This window comes from Sorex fumeus, unplaced genomic scaffold (assembly GCF_029834395.1).
Source record: "Sorex fumeus unplaced genomic scaffold, SorFum_2.1 ptg000028l, whole genome shotgun sequence".
Lineage (NCBI taxonomy): Eukaryota > Metazoa > Chordata > Mammalia > Eulipotyphla > Soricidae > Sorex > Sorex fumeus.
The window spans coordinates 1,035,863-1,048,939 of record NW_026606085.1 but is presented as its reverse complement, the minus strand read 5'-3'; positions in this window follow the sequence as shown (position 1 = coordinate 1,048,939).

Sequence of the window (13,077 nt, the reverse complement as noted above, 5' to 3'; positions counted from 1 at the left end):
ACTCCTTCCCAACTACAGTGGGGTTGGAGGACTCAGAGCCACAACCCACAGGACAAGGTGCCCATGGGGGTCAGGTGAGTGAGACTGAGGGACAGGTCAGTCCTGATCTCCACAGAGACATGATTCATCTGGTTATGAGCAACGTTTCCACAGGGGAGAGTCTTCAGATCCTCCTAGGGGCCTGTTCCCCTGAAGCTCACCATGCTTCCTCTTGCAGGTGGTTTGTGTCTGGGACCACAGGGCCTTCCCCTCACTGTGTCTCTCACACAGTAGTACAGGGCCGTGTCCTCCTCACTCCGGTTGTTCATTTGCAGAAAGAGTGTGTTTTTGTTGTTGTCTCTGGAGATGGTGAATCGGCCCTTCACAGAGTCAGCATAGTATATATAACCACTACCAGTACTAATGTATGAAATCCACTCTAGGCCCTTCCCTGGAGCCTGGCGGACCCAGTTCATGTTATAATTGCCAAAATTGAATCCAGAGGCGACACAGGAGAGTCTCAGGGACCCCCCTGGGCATTACCAACTCTCCCCCAGACTCCACCAGCTGCATCTCACACTGGACCCCTGCAAACACAAAAACATCCTGGTCAGGAAACTCTCCTCACACAGAGGAACTGCCTCTCTCATCTCTCCCATGCTTCGTGTCTCTGTCGCCCATGAGTTACCTCCTAACACAGCCACCAGGAGAAGCCAGCTGAGCCCACAAGCCATGTTGGTTCTGTGTAAGTCAGGATGCAACCCCTGGGAATCCCTGAACTGACTCCTCTCCTGGAGCTGAGGCTGGGTTGGGCTGTTTTCATCATAACAGGGAGAGGCTCATTTGCATATTCTCCTTCTCTATTTTAATGTGTGTTTTGAACATGCAGAGAGAGGTAGGACTCCAGTCAAGGTGCAGGGGTTTGGATATGTTTATGAATAGAAAAAGTTGGGAAGCCATTATCTTAAGCCTGTCATTGTTTTATGATACAGAGTTTAAGGAAATTGGTTCACCTTTATATATTGGGATAAATTATGCAGTGTATTTAATTTCACTTCTATTACTCTTATATTAATTGACACGGAAAAGTTTAAAAGATGTGTGTGCCATGCTAGTAGCACACTTTGGGTAATATTACACCATGTTATCATGCAAGTGTATCCCCTGAACACTGACAGATAACTGTGGACTTGGGCTGTAGAGGCAGTAAAGGATTCAAGTTCTTGTCTTGCATAGAGCTGACTGGGTTGATTCGGACACTGCATTTTATCCTCCATTCTGTGCCAGGAGGGATCGCTGAGCACAGAGTCAGTCTTTACCCTTGGCAGAGCTGGGTGTGACCCTGAAACCAAACCCCACACTGAAAACCTAAGCAAAAACAAAAACAATGGGCTAGTGGGTTGTCAAGAACTTCTTCCATGCAATGGAAGCAGTTGTGTTTTCTGTGAATTTGGGTTAACTTGAAGGCTGTTGGAGCTCAGGGTGCATGGAGGTGCACAGAGTTTGACTCCTCACATCAGCCTTGGCTGGGCCTCTCCTTCTTTCCTGTAAGCATATGATTAGTAGGAAGAGTCACATGGTCATGCCTTGCACAGAGACTGGCCTATAGGGCGTTTGTGTATCATGAGCCCTGACATATTGGACACAGGGCAGTGATCATCACCCCAAAACCATAGACAAACCCCTCCCCCCGTGTTTTTCCTAGCCCATGTTATTCCTCCCTCCACGCCTCATCCCTCCCTCATGCTCCCAGCAGTGCATCCTGTTTGCGTCGGTCAGAAATAGATGAGCCTTCAGCGTTTTCACTCCGTAGGTAGATCCTGCACTCGTTATGTAGATGGAGAGGAGAAATTTTCTATATCTGAGAGCAATGTCAACAACAGAAGCTAGAGACACAGAAAGCGCATATTTTCTGGCTGTCAAGAAGTTAATGTTACGGGGTTTGTTCTGAGTAGAAACAAGGCAAGTCCGGGCTGAATCACCACTTACTGGCTCTGTGGACAGAAAGGGCTGCACCTGAGTCTGCACTATCCTCCTTCCTCCCCTGCAGGTCTGTGTCAGAGTGTCTCGCCCAATGTCCTGAGGCAGAGCACTAGCTCAGAAGAGAGTGACGGGTGTGTCTGGGAACTGATACTCCCGCTGAGGGTGCTTGAGCCAGCACATACTCTATGAAGAAGGCTTCAGGTGACTTGCCTCAGAGACTCCGTCCTCCCAGGCTGGGGTGAGGGGAGATTATTTCCAACTGCACATTTCTGAGCAGAACGCAGCCTGTTAAAGACATTATTCTCTGTGATTCTACATGGCCCAGGGGTAGGACACAGAGAGAATCACAGGTCAGCTCAGTAGACAATTATTTTCACAGTTCCCTGAACCATCAGAGACACACACTGGGCAATGCGGCAGTTATACCAAATGGGAAGTAGCCTGACTCGGGGAGCAAGCACCATCCCAGCAGAATCTCATCTGGACATGGGGGAGAGAAGGGCCTCTCAGGGCTACAGGTTGGAAGCCCCCGTGGAAGCCCCTGAGCCCCTCAGAGTGTGGTCCTGGCAGGAGGCACATTCTCTGTCTCCCATAGGGGCAGGGAAGTGGCTGGTTCCTGGAGGGGCTGCAGAGACTTCCCATAAGCACCACTTCTCCCTCAGGCCACAGCTCGTCATCCCAGACAGGGAAGGGGTTGACGCGCTTGGGCAGTGAAGAAGGCCTGTCCAGGCCCACCCATGCTATGATGTTTCTCAGGAAAGAGCAACCAGTTTTTCTGAGTCTGTAATGTGCGGTTTGATGAGGGCAAATGTCCCATGGCAATAACTCGAGTAGGGCCTCATAATCTGCCTGAGAAGAGAAGACTCCATGTCGAGTTCTTAGAGTTCCCTTCCCTCAGACCGGGATAGATTCGGGTGGGCAGGCGCACTGATGTGCGCTGAGCAAAGCTTTGTAATTTCAAGATCAGGGTATCAAGACCACGGGAATGTGACCCTATGTCAGATTAAGGGATCTTGGAAAGTGCAAATAGATCAGGATACTGAGCTTGAAAGTTGCAGTCCATACTTATGGGCCAATTAAATACAGCCCCAAAATACTAATAAGACAAACTAATAACCATCCACTATGACAGGAAGTGCAACGTCATGTGAGAACCCAGGCCACCCCTGCTAGGTCGAAGAGAAGGGAGACACTGTGGGACAGTCCCATCAGAAGGAGTTCCAGAAGTGAAGGACCCCGAGGCATTTGTATCTGGATAGTTTACCTGACATCACACTCTCCTGTAGAGTCATGGAGGGATCACACTTTACACACAGGAACTTGTCCTGACTGGCCTCCTTGAAGGAATTTAGGTGAAAGCTGAGATTCCTGAACCATAATGAAGACTAAGGATGGCAAAGTGCGGGAGATGTGATGGAAAGAACAGAAAGGGGCAAGTATGGAGACAAAACAGAGAGAGACAGAAACAGCTCAAGAAGTGCTAGGCTGAGTTTGTCTGGTGGACCACAAATGAGCAGGAGCGTATGGGTTAGTGTGAGACAGAGGCAGCTGCATTAACCAGCTCTGGGAGGGTCTGACGGGGGTGAGTGTTGGGGGAAGAGGGTCGGGGACTGAGATGTGAGGGTGTCACTGAATATGGAGCAGCTCTGAGGGAGAGATGGGGAACTAAGTTTCAGAAAGTGTGAGATCCTGGAGGACATTGGTATAAAGATGCTTGCACAAGATTTGACAATGAACCTGTCTTAAGAGTCAGTGATGGCAGGACAGGGACCCCTGTGTGACCCCGCGGACACTCTGAGTACAGTGTGGGTTAGTTACTGTGCTGTTAAGATTCCCATAGTGGGCCTGACCCCTCCTGGTCCTTGTGCCCCTCTCAGTCCTGAGCACCCACTGGTGGCCCTGGAGAGCCCTGCAGCCCAGCCTGTCTCAGCAGGTTTTTGCCTGGGCTCACCCTGACTTCCCCTCACTGTGTCTCTCACACAGTGATACACAGCTGTGTCCTCGGGGGTCAATGAGCTCAGCTGCAGGGAGAACTGGTTCTTGTTCGTGTCTCTGGTGATGGAGACACGGCTCTTGAAGGCTGGGCTATAGTTTGTGGCTCCATTATAACATATGTGCCCCAAATAGAGCGGGCTCTTCCCTGGGGCCTGGCGGATCCATGCCCAGCAGTAATAGCTGGTAGTGATGGAGATTCCAGAGACAGAACAGGTGAGGGAGAGGGTCTGGGAGGGGGCCACCAGCCCTGGGCCCGACTCCTGCAGGGTCAGAGCAGACACAGCGCCTGGGGACAAGGGGAATCAGTCACTATCAGTCCCTCCAGTCATTCCCTCCCCTAGACTCTATAAAATCTGGGACACTCACCCAGGGGGGCTGTCACCAGACAGAGGAGAAGACCCCAGGGAATCATCTTCTTCTCGACCACAGCTCTGCCTTCCCCAGAGACTCAGCCCTGAGTGAGGAGATAGCTGTGAGCTCCACAGCCCAGAGAGCATTTAACCCCAGAGCCTGAGATGGATTTGCATGAGGCTACCCAGTCTGTTAGAAGGCAAAACTTTCAGAACTTGGACCTCCTTGTCACATTGGGGAGCTGAAGTCACCCACCTTGTCAGGTGGATTGAGCACTTGTCAGCTAAACACATTGCAACATGTCATAGGAGGGTCCTCACTTATTTTAATAATCTATCTTAGTCAAGTTAAATAATCACAATCATCTCAATTTCAAGTTGCTAATGAAAATGGTTTGCATTGTTTATGTTTCATAAAAACGTTTTAATATAACCATCATTTAGAATTCTTATAATCATAATCATTCCAAAAGTTGTTTCATATCTGTCTCTGTAAAATATCCAAATGAAAACTGTCCATCCTCAGTTCTCATTTTTTTCCATAATAAAATTATGACATAGTTGTATCTGATAACTGCTTACAAAGTACATAGTCAATTGAAAATTCCTGATTTCTTTTTTGCTTTGTTTTATTTTGCTTTTGGGCCACACTCAGTGATTATCAGTGGTAACTCCTAGCCTTGCACTCAAGAATTACTCCTGGCTATGGCTGTTTCATTAGTGGCAAACCGAAGGGTTGGGTGAGGCCCGTCCCAGACCCAACGGAGACAGTGCTGGCAGCTGAAAACCTCCGGAACTCAACCACCCCATGCTCAAGGCTATTCTCCACATGCTTGGACAGGGCTCACCCAGGATCGAATCTTTTCCTGGACATCACACACACTACACCACCAATATACCAAGAGTAGCATACCACATTTGGTAAGGTTTAAAGTAGAAAACAACAAATCTTAGTGGGAAAAACATTTATACATATATGTGTACATATATATAAATCCATTTATGCATACATATATACGTACTATACATAAACACACAAGGCTCAAACTTTAACAGTATGTTACTAATCTCTAATAGAAAGGCTTAATGGCTCCTGTGTGGTTGTGCAGCACGAGGCACAGCAACAAGAGCACACACAAATGCTCGAACCCCAGCCCTCGATTCCATTTTTGCCTTCTTCCATTCCCCTTCCAGTCCATTATTGTCTTTATTTTAGTTAAGATAAATTTTGTTTGTTTCTTTGCTTTTTTTTTGTGGCCACACCCAGCTCACGGCTTAACCCTGGCTCTGTACTCATGGGCAGGCTTCTGTCGGGCGTGGGGACCACTTGGGATGCCAGAATCTGCCGGGAGCCAAAAGGTCAGTACAGCCTGTCATGCAATTCAGGAACTAATTTCTTCTTGGAAAAAATGTTAAAATACGTTGTGTAAGTTTCTGAGCTCTGCCCGAGATAACTGCCAGGAGCCCGCTGTTAGGGCTCACACCCTGATTCACTGAAAATCTGCTTGCTTTGTTAATTCCCCATTTTGCCCACTTCCTCATGTAATCAATTATAAAAAGCTAGCTTAAAGGTAAAGGTAAAGGCCCTCCCGTTGATCGTCGATTTGCTCGAGCGGGCCCAGTAACGTCTCCATTGGAGACTTTGTTGTTACTGTGTCTGGCATATCGAATACTCTCGGTAGCTTGCCGGGCTCTCCGAGAGGGGTGGAGGAATCGAACTCGGGTCGGCCATGTTGGCCGCTTGTAAGGCGAACGCCCTACCCGCTGTGCTATCGCTCAAAAGCTAGCTTGGCAGAAATAAATTTGGAGCTTGATCAGAGTCTTGTCTTGCTCCCGTTTTTCTGCCTCTCTTTTTTTCCCACTCACGCACCCTTTCCCTGTTATCCACGTTGACTAGTCCTGCGGGTCGAGGCAAGAATCAAACCCTGGTTGGCCATGTGCAAGGACAGCACACTGCCCACTGCACCAACTCTTTATCCCTGAAATGATATTTTCATTAATTGCTTCACTGCCTCACTGAGATTTTTGAGTCTTCCTCTCAGTGTTTTCTTAGGCTCAATGACCATTGAGAGAAGTGTTACTCTCAGGTCTTCCACAGAGAGCATCGAATGTTCTGATGTACCTGAGTGTTTAACTGATACAGTCCCCTCCCATTGAAATAAAAAAAGAAGTATTCCTTTTTTTTTCATTATTCCTGGCACATCATGGAACATAGGGTTGTAGGTTCTGGGTGATCTGGACATGGATTTGTGTTCTGCTCACAATATCTGACCAGTGCTGAGACTCTAGAACTTCAGGCAGCCACAGGTGCCTGTGACATAATCTCAGTGGGAATGGCAGGGCCTGAGCTAGGTTGGAATGAGCAGGGTGGGTTCTGGTTCAGGACAGAGACTCATTGAGTCTTGTGTAAACTATGTTTGTTATATGAATGTACATAAATGATCACACATTGAATGAAATCTGGAGCCCATAGATAATTTCTTAGATTTATCACAGTAACTGTTGGCAAGGGATTGCTTGAACATTCAAGCAGAGGAAGGAAAGTACAGAAATAAAGAATAAAAAGTAACTGAATTCATTTCTCAGATCATATACAGATTTTTATTTAAGGTTTACTACTGAAAGAGCCTCCAATATGGTATAGGTGGGAAGGATGAGAGGAGAGACCGTTAAAATCTCAGGGCTGGGACGAATGAAATGATTGTTATAGGAAGAATAATCCAACTTGGATTGTCACTGTTCCCCCGTTGTTCATCGATTTGCTCGAGAGGGTCAAGTAACATCTCCATTGTGACACTTATTACTGTGTATGGCATCTCGAATATGTCACAGGTAGCTTGCCAGACTTTGCCGTGTGGGCGAGATACTCTCGGTAGTTTGCCAGGCTCTCGGAGACGGGAGGAGGAATCGAACCTGGGTTGGCCAGGTTACACAGGTCAGCCGGCTGCAAGACAAAGGCCCTACCCGCTGTGCTATCGCTCCAGACCAGAACCTGTATAGCTAAGGAATATAACAGTCTCTAGTGAACTCTGAAACAGAAAGAATGAAAAAATTCATACTAGAAAATGATGTTATATCTAAATTTTATATACTTGGTTATTAAATTTTCTTTATATATTTCAACAAAAGAGAGGAAAAAAAAGTGTCCCCCTTGCAGCCCCTCTCTCGCTGCCCCTGGGAACATTCTCCTGGAATCCCAAGACCAGAGCGCCCCCTGGTGGTCACACCCAGCCCTGCAGCTCCCTGTCTCCCTCAGCAGGTTTGTCTGGGCTCACAGGGTTTAGCCCTCACTGTATCTTGCACAATAAAACATGGCTGTGTCCTTAGTTACTGAGTTTATCAGTTTTAGGTAAACTTCGTTCTTGGAATTGTCCCTGAAGATGCTGATTGGAACTTAAGACTTGGGTTATGGTTTGTGCTTCCATCACTCCATATAGCACTGTCTGTAGCACTGTCCTCCCGTTGTTCATAGATTTGCTCAAGTGGGCACCAGTAACATCTCACAACAAATTGTGAGACTTGTTACTGTTTTTGGCATTACGGATACGTTGTGGGAAGCTTTCCAGGCTATGCTGTGCAGGCGAAATACTCCCAGTAGCTTTCCAGGCTCTCTGAGAGGGGCAGAGAAATCAAACCCGAGTCAGCCGCATGCAAGGCAAATGCCCTACCCGCTGTGCTATTACTAGAGCCCACTTTATAAAAACACTCTTTTTTTTTTGCTTTTTGGGTCATACAAAACGATGCTTATGGCGGACTCCCAGCTCTGCACTAAGGAATCACTCCTGGCGGTGCTTGGGGGATCCTATGCTGGTAATCAAATCCGAGACGGCCTCATACAAGACCAATGCCATCCCAGCTGGATTATCTTTCCAGCCCACAATATTTTTTTAAACAAAGTAACATAGACAATCCCAGCAGAAGAATTGCAACGTATCAATGGAATCATGATAAAAGAGTCATGATAAGCCAACGGAAGGACCATGATGAATGTAGCCCACTGGAACACCCCACTTGAGTTCTCACTCTTGCATCCAAGATGCTCTTGTCAGCCTCCAGACCAAGTGCTCCCCGAATAATATCAATTTATTGCCCCATTTAAACATTCTGCTTAACGTTCATTGATTTAAAGAAGGCCTTTGATTCTGTTGAGACGGAAGCAGTCATTGAAGCCCTAGCCAATCAGGGCATTCAAGCCCAATACATCAGGATCCTCCGTGAGCTCTATTGCGGATTCACTACCAGGATCTCACCATTCTACAAAGAAGTGATCGTTGATGTCAAGAGAGGGGTGCAGCAGGGTGATACCATATCACCGAAACTCTTCAGTGCCACCCTCGAGAACATCATGCGACGACTGGAATGGGAAGGAATGGGAGTGAAGATAGATGGTCGGCAACTAAACCACCTCCGCTTTGCTGATGACATTGTTTTAATAACACCAAACATCAGCCAAGCGGCACAAATGCTGGCCGACTTTGACAGTGAGTGTGGAAAGGTAGGACTACAGCTGAATCTTACGAAGACAATGTTTATGAGAAACAGCCTCATTCCTGATGCCCCATTCGCTCTCAATGGAACGACCATCTCCGAATGCAACAGCTATGTGTACCTAGGTCGAGAGGTCAACATGACAAATGACCTGGCACCCGAGCTGTGCAGGAGGAAGAGAGCGGCTTGGAACGCCTTCAAGAACGTCGAAGAAATAGCTAAGAGGACGAAGAACCTCCAGCTCCGGGCACATCTCTTTGATTCCACTGTTCTTCCTGCATTAACATATGCCTCAGAGACCTGGGCCCTACGCAAACAAGATGAGAATGCTATTCAGGTCTCCCAAAGAAGAATAGAAAGAGCTATGCTTGGAATATCACGTTTCACGCAAATAAGAGACAGAATCCGGAGTTCTGACATCCGTCGACGATCAAGGATCAGGGACGCTGTCTCATTTGCCAAGGTGTCAAAAATCAGATGGGCTGGTCACGTAATGAGATTTAACGACGACTGCTGGACTAGAGCTATTACCGACTGGATTCCACGGGATGTCAAAAGACCGCGTGGCCGCCCACCTACCAGATGGTCAGACTTCTTCGTCAAGATCATGAACGATCGGTTTGAGGCCCTTCATGTTCCCGGAGCGAACAGATGCCATTGGGCAACACTAGCACGCGACAGGGACAAATGGAGACGTTACTGGCGCCCGCTCGAGCAAATCGACGACTAACGGGAAGTTAAGTGATTAAGTGATTAAATGATTGCCCCATTAATACCAATCCAATCCAGTCCTTTTCCAGGGGCCTGGTGTACCCAGTGTACATGATAGTCAGTTAGAGAGTATCCAGAAACAGATCAGGTGAGGGACAGCATCTGCAAGGGCATCTTCAGGCTTGTTCCCTTCTCCTGCAGCTGTACCTGGGACAGGACATCTGGGGACAGAGACGCACAGTGAGTCACGGACTCAGATGCCTCAGGCCCAACTTGGAGCCTCTGTTCAGGGAACACTCATATCCAGGAGCTGCCACCAGAAAGAGGAGGATCTATGCACGTTCCTCACCACGAGGTCCATCATCTCAGATACCATGTCAGGGGGAGAGGGAGCCCGAGTAGGGGTGAGTGTGAACTTGGTTTTAATCCTGGATCCTGAGTGCATATTTGCATTGGGTAGCCTCTGTAGAGAAAGGAGGGGGCCTGGGGAGGCTTATTTGTGGGCTCCCATGGAGGAGGTGCTGAGTATGGCTCAGAGCAGTCAGGCCTGTCCCTGGGACCCTGTCAGAGCCGGTCCTCTTCCTACAACACAGGTAACATGCTGAGTAGCTCCTAGGAAACAGGAATTGCTGAGGGGAAAACGGAAGCTGGGGAGGAGAGACCCTGTGTCTCAGGCCCTGATGACCAAACCCAGCTCCCCCAGGGCCTTTATCCTGTAGACAGGACCCTGCCCCTCCATGTCCTTGTGAGCATCTCCTGTTCTCCCAGTGTCAAACCAAAATTTGGTTTCAGTCAGATTTATTGTTCCAGCGAATTCTGATAGAGCTTGTTTCAACCTAAACTCAATCAAATTTTGCATTAGTTTCTTCACACACTTATATTAGATGAAAATACCCTCCCCTGAAGCCGAGCCAAGGTAGTTGTTAGAAGAATCATTTTCAATGATGATGAGTTTATAAACCAACAAGGAAGAGCCTCTGTCTGGTGACCTGCCTGGTGTGGTTGATCCTTCTCTGTCCTGTCTATACTCAGTGTCCATAGACCAGCATGAACCTCAGGACCCAGCACTGGGGTCATCACTGAGGAATCTTGACCCTGTCAGGAGCATAGAAACAGCTCATGGAGACCCTCCGCACACAATCTATTGGGCAGCGCGCCTGGTCTTAGTGCTCAGACTTACACAACAGGGTACAAGGTACACAAGCCTTTAGCACTGTTGGGTGTGGCCCAACCTCAGCCCCTCAAAATATATAACCTAGACATAGGCTGTGCGACATAATTCTACCTCCTATTTCTATGCAGTGCAGGATTTGAGATAAATCCAAGAACCAGAAAATACGTTCTAAAATTTAAGAATAATTTAACATTAAGAGTCAAAAGTAATAAATGTACCCCACAAATTCAACCAAATTACACTAAAGTCAACACAGATGCACTCCGTGTGAGGAGTGGAGGTGGATGAGTCTCCACCTCACATTGTTGCTAAAGCTGAATCCAGAGGCTGCACAGGAGAGTGTCAGGGAACCTTCCTGGCTGCACCAAGTCTCCCCCAGACCCCACCAGCTCCTCTTTAACTGGATTCCTGCAAACAAAAAGACATCCTGGTCAGTAAACTCTCCTCACACAGTGAATCTGCCACTCCATCTCTCCCATGTTTCTTGTCTCTCGTGAGTTACCAAGACAGAGCCACCAGGAGAAGTCAGCTCAGCCCACACGCCATGATGATTCTGTTTGAGTCAGGATGGAGCCCCTGGGAATGCCTGAACTATCTCTCCTCTCCCGGAGCTGAGGCTAGGATGGGCTGTTTTCATTACTGTGGAGAGAGTCTTATTTGCCTGTCCTCGTTCTCTATAAAAAGTTATCATTTAACATGGAACTAGATGAAGGACAACCAAGCAAGCAAGCTGGGTTACACAAAGGATTCAGCACCATCGACCATATCCACACGATAACTAAGCTCATTGAGGTTTCTCGTGAGTTCAAGATGCCACTCTGTCTAACATTCATTGATTTAAAGAAGGCCTTTGATTCTGTTGAGACGGAAGTGGTCATAGACACCCTAGCCAATCAGGGCATTCAAACTCAATACATCAGGATCCTCCGTGAGCTGTATTACAGATTCACTAAAAGGATCTCACCATTCTACAAAGAAGTAATCATTGATGTCAAGAGAGGGGTTCGGCAGGGTGATACCATTTCACCGAAACTCTTCAGTGCCACCCTCGAGGAGATCATGTGACAACTAGAGTGGGAAAGAATGAAAGTGAAGATAGATGGTTGGCAACTATACCACCTCCACTTTGCTGATGACATTGTTTTAATAACACTAAACATTAGCCAAGTGGCACAAATGCTGGCCGACTTTGACCGTGAGTGTGGAAAGGTAGGACTACAGCTGAGTTTTACGAAGACAATGTTTTTGAGAAACAGACTCATTCCTGACGCTCCATTCACTCTCAAAGGAACGACCGTCTCCGAATGCAACAGTTATGTGTACCTAGGTCGAGAAGTCAACATGACAAATAATCTGGCACCTGAATTGCACAGGAGGAAGAGAGCGGCTTGGAATGCCTTCAAGAGCGTCGAAGAAATAGCTAAGAGGATGAAGAACCTTTGGCTCCGGGCATATCTCTTTGATTCCACTGTTCTTCCTGCACTAACATACGCCTCAGAGACCTGGGCCCTACGAAAACAGGATGAGAATGCTATTTGAGTCTCTGAAAGAGGAATTGAAAGAGCTATGGTTGGAATATCACGTTTCGCTCAAATGAGAGAAAGAATCCGGAGTTTCGACCTCCATCGACAATCAAGAATCAGGGATGCTGTCTCGTTTGCCAAGGCATCAAAAATCAGATGGGCTGGTCACGTAATGAGATTAAGAGACGACCGCTGGTCTAGAGCTGTTACCGGCTGGATTCCACGGGATGTCAAAAGACCGCGTGACTACCCACCTACCAGATGGTCTGATTTCTTCATCAAGACCATGAACGATCGGTTTGAGGCTCTTCATGTTCCTAGAACGAACAGATGCCATTGGGCTACACTAGCACGCGACAGGGACAATTGGAGGTGTTACTTGCGCCCACTAAAGCAAATTGTCGATTAACAAGAAGTCAAGTGATCAAGTGATTGAACATGGAGAGAGAAGGGAGGACTCCAGAGCAGGTGAGGGGTTCTGGAGTTGCCCATGAAAAGTTTCAGAAACTCTGCTATTCCAGCATGCAATTATTACATGACAACCAATTTAATTTATATTCTTTAATATTTATTTTTATATAAATCCAATTATGTATGTAGTATTACTTATATTTAATGGCATAATAGGAAACATGAAAGCTTAAATGGTTTTTACAATGCTCAAAAATACACTTTAAAAATTGGTCCCACTATCTAGACTAAAGGACTCCATTTTTTCACTAACAGCTGTCACTGTTTTGGGAGCCAAGTGTTAAGCTAGAATCAGGAGAATGGAAGAATGGCCAGAACACAGGGCCCTGGTATCTGAAAACCCACTGGAGCAAGACCATGTACCTGCTGTTTTTGTACTTTGTATCAGAGGAAATACCTCTGG